Genomic DNA, 8,598 nt, shown 5'->3' on the forward strand with positions numbered 1-8,598 from the left:
GATCTTTCCTGCACAAACTTCTATTTGTAACTAACTATATTCCACTGAAGAGGTACAAGGGTATTGCTATCACTCATTCCCAGAAACCATTACAACCTAGAGGCAAGAGTTTGGGTCCCAATGCCTAGCTATGGGAATCACACACACACACACACACACACACAAATTACATTTTCCCAATTCAATTCTTCTTAAATATCATTCATAATCTCTTCTACTGATTACCTACCAAAAAAGAGGCAATTATTCCTCAGCCTGTGCAAAGTATGTTCTATTCGTGTTCATGTTGCTCTCAGTGTTTGTTTAGCTGCCCCCAAAACCCCCATCCATGTGGCTGTAAACTTCTAAAAGGCAGATGATGGTTTAACCCAACTACAAAGCACTTTTCACCTCGTCTTGCTTCACACTCTGCAAGTTGCTTAGTCCAATGCTTTTGATCCTAGTGGTCGGTTGATGGTGGTTAAAGTAAAAGCCATTACGACTGTGATTAATGAAGATGCTTTATGCAAGTTTTCCCCAAGCACAAGTAAGAGAGAGGACATGTAATCCCATTACCAATACTCAATCTTTCACTCTCCGGAGATTTCCTTACTAATTAGTCTGAAGCTCTAATTTAGCCAGTACTTTAAAGAATGTGTCACACGAGGACACTTCTAATTTATTTCTGACCTTCCTTAAATTTCACATATGCCTTTGACTAGCATTTCTCCTCTACGACAAAGGTGCTGCCCAGCTGTCCGGCTCTGTTTCCTCAAGCCTTCCTTTAAATGGCCAGACCGCATTATTATCCACATTATTGTCACATTACTAGGACTTTGAAAAATGAACAAAGAAATGAAAGAAGTTTTCTCTGTCACATGTGGGACATTTAAAGAGCCAATGTGTGACTTGTCACATTTCCACAACAAGAAGGAAGTTCCAGATGGTGATTAACTATTCTCTCAGCCTGAATCTCCTTTGAGCAAAGTGTACTTCCCCAAGGTAACTGCGATGAACAGGTGGGAAAAAAAAGAAAGGAAGGAAGGAAAAAAGGAAGGAAAGAAGGAAGGAAGGAAGGAAGGAAGAAAGAAAAAAAGAAAGAAAGAAAGAAAGAAAGAAAGAGAAACTTCCAAGTCACTAAGACTTCAATTTCTCACCAAAGCGTAATATGACTCATTCTGATGGATGCAATTCTCCTGGGTTCAGGAATATTCTGCTATTGCCCCCTGAGTTTCCTCCTAGAGGCCTACGCAGGAGATTTCAGTGGGCAACCTTTCTGATCCCTGTAGATTTCTCAACCCTAGAATTTTCCCTCCAAAATATCCTATTCACAGAATTCCACTCCTGGGGAAAGCTACTCCATTCCTCCTTTTACAAAATTCCAGCAAACATATCTCTCTGGTGTTTGATGGAAAGGTGTGTAATCCATCACACATTCTATATTGTTCCCCTCCTCCCAGTGCACAATCCCGAAGGACCTGGGGCCCAGTAGGGCCTCCTGGCCCCCGAGGGAACAAGAGTCACCCAGTCGCCGTGTTCTGACAGCTTGTCACATTATTTTTCCCTGTGGGAGCTCTGATTCTTCATCTAACCCTCTTCTCAGACCCCAGAGACCAGAGGCGACTATACAAGGCTCTCCAGGCAAAGCAAAGCAAGATTGATGCCCTGTGGCTGGCTGTGTCTGGGAGGCTCAAGGTTCAATGCAAGGAGCTGGTCATTCTTCCCTATCTCTGGTTCCCACACTGGACACCAAATGAGAGCCTGACTAGGGCAGCAAGAATTCACCTTTGTTTATCTTCTAGCACAAATGATCTACCACATTCCCCTAATCTCTTGTCTTCACATCCTCTCACCTTAAGGGCTCCAAACACTTCCTGAAGGTGCTCCAGGCACCTTGCACTCACATGGCATTTACACTGTCCTTTCGAAGAATGGGCTGGAATCAAATTGGATAGAAAAAGTGTGATGCACTGGGGACAAGCTATTCAATTAAGTATCAGCCAAGGAGAATCATATCTTCTATTTCAAATTGCAACAGTATGCCTTTCTCTGTTCGGCTTCTAAGAAAGGGAAAAGTGTCAGAAGCCTGAAGGTTGGATCAGCTACAAAAGAATTCCAAGTTAGCATCAATGCCTATGGCTATTTGTACCCACAGTTCCTGCCCAAGCAAGTAAAAGCCTTCTTAAAACTCAGGCTTATAACAGGACGATGGGACTTCTGGGGGCTGTGGAGCAATACCCATAAGAACAATTTCATCTAAATTTTCTGAGAGGATTCATAGACCAAAGCACCTCTGAAGGGCGAAGAGACAACTAGAAAATTACCTGAAAATAAATGCTTCTAAAGTGGTCCAGGTGAATTCTGAGTGAGGGAAATTCAGAGGCTGATAACTAATCCATCAACTCATTTTTTTTATCCTGCATCTGGACTTTTTTTTTCAAGGCTATAGCCTGTCACCATGCAGTTTATCAGCTGTCACTCCATCTCGATTCTGGGTGACATGAGATCAATGGCCTAAAACTGCTCTTAGATCTATGGAGAAATTTATAACACCAGGCCTCCACTGTGCTCGGATAGGGCCGAGGTCCTTTTCTGCGGGTGACACTGTCTTGTAGACTTCATTTCCATTTCAAAAGTGGATTGTGACCCACTTAGAGCAGGGGAGTTCAAGCCACAGAAGCAGAGGAAAGCCATAGTCAGAAGTCTACTGCGTTTACAGAACAAAGACTTTAAGGGCAAGAGATAGAACTAGTCAATGGTTAAATTTCTTAGTTCTCCTCAGGTGCTATTTTCGTTTTACAATATTTCATAAGATGGACAACCTATACAATTTTCTATACCAGAGGGCGTTTTATAATTAAGTGATTAGAATTTTAAAAAGGAACTAGTCAATGGTTAAAATGCTGCCTGTCTTGAAAAGACACTAACTTTCTGTTATAATTTGGTTTGAATCATGTGGGATTTATTAATAATGAATCCCTAAATTTGTAGCATCATGTTTTAGTTTCTCAAAGCAATTAATCAATTCAATTTGTCTAACTACAGAACTCCAGCACTTGTTTAAGCAGAGATTTGTGGTTCAATTGTTCCTTACTGAAGGCTCATTTAGTTACCTACAATCTCTTTCCAGCATGAATCCTATTACCAGTCTCAATTCTGTCTCAAAATGCCCATGAACCCATAAATGAAGCCTTTGGAGTTCATGTTCCACACCTTTCAAAAGAATGTCTCCAGACATTTCTTTTATTGTCTGTACCAGGGTTTGAGGTTCATGTTTGTTTGGCTTTCTTGTTTGGAAGGTTCTCTACCACCTGACCCATGCCCCCAGCCCAGATTTTTGCTGGTTATTTTGGTCATGGAATTTCATGGACTTTTCTGCCTATGTTGACTATGATCTTCCAGATCTCATCTTCCTGAGTAACTAAGATTATAGGTGTAAGGTAAAGAAAATCTTGACATCCACCAGAGAGACACAGGGACAGAGAGAGAGAGAGACTGAATCCATAAAGTTATTGGTAGGATGCAAATGTTCCTGCTCCTGAGCCATGGACAGTTAGAGAACACCTTACTGCATCCCACTCAACTACTATTTGTTCTGAATAGATGCCCAATGGAAGACACCCTGAGGTGACTTTAGATTTGTTTCTGATTGGCCCCAGACAAGCTTTGCAGAGCAAAAGACTGTCTTCTGTTCCGCCTCTGTTCACTACAATCTCTCTAAAACTAAACACTCAAAAATTGGTTCCCAGGAAGAACTGGATTCCTAGGAGGACTTGAGATGATTGAAAGCCACAACCAGCCACTGCAGTTGGATCCAGGTCCCTCTGGCTGGAGAGAGAAGGTAGACTCAGCCTATAAGCAGGCTCCAAGCCTTCTCTCTTCTGAGTCTTGAGATGTGGCCTTACCACAAAACACTGCCTTAACCAGCCACTTAACCATCTCCTTTCCAGATGACAGTTTAAGCTTCTTGGTCTACTTCCCTTTCTCTGTAGCATTTTAACCTAGTAAGCCTATTGATTTCAGGGGTCAAATCCATGAAAGTGCTCCCTAGTGCCTTCTGCATAAACCCCAAATTCCTGAACATGGAACATGAAGTGCCCACAGATCTTCCATTGCCTCTTGGTATCCACTGCTCCATGAGGAGAGCAAAGACCTTACACCTCAGCCCTCAGAACCTGTACCCCTTGAATTCCCTAAACATCTTCTCCCCTTCTCTCTGTCTTCTGCCCATAACTAATTTCAGTTCAGTTCAAATACTACCTCCTCCCAAAAGTTGCCCCGTGGGCATTCTGGTTTCCTAGCACAATTGGGTCTCTCTCTCTCTCTTCTGGGCTCCAATTGTTCATCTGCTCCACCATTTTGGGGACCTCGTAAGATGTGTCCATCACATATGGAAATAAACCACCTGTGAACCACAGCAGTACAGACCTCATCACCATAGTTCTCATGCCCAAATGCGCTTTAACTTTGTATTTTAGAACAGTTTTAGATTTTAGAAAATGTATATAGGTAGTCTGGAGACTCTTCATAAACTGCACACTTGGTTTCACCTATTACTTAAGTCTGACCTTAGTACAGTACATTAGTTACAGTTAAGAAATAATGTTGTTGCTACCATGTTATGGCGGGGAGCTCAGGCTATGTTCAGATTTCCTTGCTTTTCTTTTAGTGCTCCTTTTTTCCTCCTGAAAGCCACATCACACTTAGTTGCTATGTGTCTTTAGGCTCCTATGAGCAGCAAGTGTTTCTTAGATTTTTTTCTTCTTTGTGATGACTGTGATAGTTTTAAGGAGTATAGGTTCATTTTGTAGAAGATCCTGGGTTCTTTGTCACTAATTATTGGCTTGTTATGAGGAAGACCACAAAGTTACAGGCTCACTGCATCATATGTTGTCTAACATACAAGTTCCTGCTTAGGTTGCTTCGATCCCTTCACTGAGGTAATGGGAGCAGGTTTCTCTATAGAAAGTCACTCTAGGGGCTGGGAAGGTGGCTCAGTGGTAGAGTGCTTGCCTTGCATGCCTGAGGCCCTGGGTTCGATTCCTCAGCACCACATAAGCAAAGAGAAAAAAAAGCCGGAAGTGGCGCTGTGGCTCAAATGGTAGAGCGCTAGCCTTGAGCTGAAGAGCTGAGGGACAGCACTCAGGCACAGAGTTCAGGCCCCACAACCGGACCCCCCCCCCCAAAAAAAGAAAGTCACTCTTCTTCATACTGTGCCTTTAGAAGAAAATCACTATGTGCAGCCTATACTTAAGGAGTTTTAATCACCTTCTTAAAGGCAAGAATTAACATAAATTGATTTTCTTCTACACGGCAGATTTGTATCATCTCCCACACTTATCTATTTATTGATTGAATTGCTTATTTATATTGATATCTATTATTTGTTTTTGAATATCTGTTCCCATAGCTCCTGTCAGATTCTGGCACTTAGAATGAAGAGGTAATTGGCTTTTATAGCCCCAAAGTTCACACATTGAGACTAGGCACAGGAGACTCACATCTGTATTTGGGAGATGGAGATTAAGAGGATTCATGTTCTAGACCAGTCTCAGCAAAAAGTGAGAATTTAGCAAAGCACCAGTGGCTCACACCTGTAATCCTGGCTACTCAGGAGGCTGAGAGCTGAGGGTCACAGTTCAAAACCAGCCCAGGCAGAAAAGTCCGTAAGACTCTTATCTCCAATTAACCACCAGAAAACTGGAAGTGGCTCGGTAGTAGTAGTAGAGCACTAGCCTTGAGCAAAAAAAAAAAAGATCAGAGACAGCACCCAGGCCCCAGGACCAACCAAAACCAAAAACAAAACAAAAAAAGCAGAGAGAATTCTTCTCCATAAAAAGAAGCTGGCAGAATTTCATGAACCAATAATCCTAGGTACTCTAGAGGCACACCCGGGAGGATCATAGTCTGAGCTGACCTAAGAAAAAAGACACAAGACCCTATCTGAAAAAATAATTAAAGCAAAAAGGATTAGGGTACGGCTCAAGCAGCAGAGCATCATCCAAGAAGTCACAGAACTGAGTTTAAAGCCCTAGAATCACCAGGAAAAAAAAAAGTCATACATTGAATTCACAACTCCTAGCACCACAGAACATGAATTTATTTGGAGTAAGGACCTTTACAGAAGTAGTCAAAGACTGACGGTCTGGTTCAAGTGGCAGAGTGCCTACTTAGCAAATGTGAGGCTCTAAGTTCAAAACCTTACTGCCACCAAAAAAAAAAAGTTGACATTGCTCACTTTCAAGTTAAAGAAATAATAAGGTTAAAAGAGTTCTTACTGGATTCTAATCCATTATAAGATGTAAGAAAAGCAAGAGATACTAGATACCCTTGCACACAGAACAAAAGAGCATATGAGGTCACAGAGAAAAGGTAGCCATCAGCAAAACAACTCGAGAGGCCTTCAACATCTTGATCTTGGTCTTTCTGCCTCCAAAACCATTAAAAAATAAGTTTCTGTTGTTTGAGTCACTTGATTGCAGGGTTTTGTTATGGCAGCTCTAGCAGGCTAATCCAGAGTGAAAATACAGATAAACATTATTTACATATTGCTTCAGCTTGAGTCAGAGAAAGCCACCTGCTTTTCTGGGGTATTTTTGGAGGGAAAATATTTTGCAGTACTCCTGTTCTTCTAGAATTAAGTGTTGCTGAGGCTGAAGACATGTCTCAGTAGTATTAGACCAGACTAGCAGGTTTGAGGTCCTGAGTTCAAATCCCAGTCCTGCCAAAGAATAATAAATAAATAATACTAATAACAATAATAAATTACAGGTTGCTGTCCATCAACTATTTGCATCTGTAGGTGGGTTCCATTATGAGGTGTGTTTTTGTGGAAACTGTAGGAAAAACATTGGGGCATCATCTGATCTCAACTAAAGAATAAGGTACCAAAAGATCTTAAAGTAATAGAAGGAAAGGAAAGTTGTTCAAATCCTCACGTTGCTCTTCTTTTCCTTCCTTTGGGATCTATAAATCTCCCACTATATGTTATTGCCAGAGAAAGGGAAAACAGAATCAGAAGCAACGAAGCACACCATCAATGGGAGGGTATTTCTTTCTTTCTTCCTGAACAAATGCTTCACCTATCAAATAAGAGGTTTCAATGACTGTGTCTCATGTTCCTTCCTGTGCTTTAAAAGGAAATAATAACTAACATATGTTCCTGATACTATAAGCACCTGATACTTTATCATCTTACACAGTTCTCAAGGCAACCTTAACAGGTGCTATTATTATTCCCATTGTGCATATGAGAGAATTAAGATACAGAGAGATCCAGTAATTGGCACTGGGTCACACAGCAAATCAGTGGTAATAAGAACTAAACTCAAGCAGGATGATACCAAAGCCTGAAGTTACCAGCCATGTTCCACTTCTCTGGCAAAGGAAGTCTCCCAGAGTTTCTTGACACACAACATATAGGGAACATTGAATGACTGAGACCTGGAAACATTCCAGGATGTGTGAGCATCTGGCATTGGGAGCAATCCAAAATCAGTGTTGAAACAACAATTACCTTCCCCTCAAATTGTCTCATTGTCTAACTGCTGAGTTTGAATTGTAACTATGGAGAATGCTGCTCTGTGGCTCAGTATAGCATTTAGAAGTCGCTTTGCCATTATTGGAAGCCCAATAAAGAAGGGGGGGGAACCTTGCAAAAGCAGAATAAGCAGTTGGAGAGTGGAAATGAGCACCAAACCTAGAGCAACCCACAGATTTAGGAATTCTAAAAGATTTTTGCAAACTGTGATTTCTCTAGAAGAATGAACATCCCCGCCCCCCACCCCTCCAAATCTAGCCAGGCCCCTTGAAGCATATTTTGCTGAGAGGTTTATTCGATGGGCCCTGGGCTTTTTTTTTTTTTAAGTTAGAAGGTTAAAAAAAAATAACCCCTCTCTCCATCCATCCTCCGAATTACACTTTGCAGCAAAGACGGCGTCCCTTTTCCTGGTAGATATAATCCTAATTAAAAATAAATTACATGCTGCATAGAACTTGAAATGGAAAAAGATAATCCTATTACAGATGAGAATGTATCCTGATTTTCCTTCCCCCCACCCCCGCCCGGCTAAACTGTGGGAGAGATCAGATCGGACTGAGCCCCCCATTGTCACCGCATTGGAAAACTTTCCCGGAGCCCTAATCCGTCACGTGACGCGCGTGTCACCCTCGGTGTCTGCACGCGAGTTCCACAATGCCGGCATTAGGTGCGGTCACAGGAGCCCAGCTCGCCGGAGCCGGCCACATTTGCATTCCGAGAAAACGCCGGCCATTGTGTGCGCCGCGTTTGTTCTCTCCGGATTGCGGAGACCGTTGCGGGGCGAAGAGGGGGGGGAAGGGGTGCTCCTTTGAACCCACCCGGGCCTTCTCCGGAGAATAATGAGGCTATTGGTGCGCCTTTTGTGCGGTGGGACCAGCACTGGGGCAGGCGGACTCCCCTCTCCTCTCCTCCCCATCCACCCCACCCCCTATTTCTCTCCACCCCTCCCACCTTCCTGGACGTGTTTTTCCCCTCCCCGGGGGAGTTTGCTGTGGCTACAGATGAGCTATTTTGAATCCCGTTTCCCTACGCTGGCGGCCCGCTCTGCTCGCGTGCCTTCACACCTCGGGGCCAGCGCT

This window comes from Dipodomys ordii, unplaced genomic scaffold (assembly GCF_000151885.1).
Source record: "Dipodomys ordii isolate 6190 unplaced genomic scaffold, Dord_2.0 Scaffold1, whole genome shotgun sequence".
Classification (NCBI taxonomy): Eukaryota; Metazoa; Chordata; class Mammalia; order Rodentia; family Heteromyidae; genus Dipodomys; species Dipodomys ordii.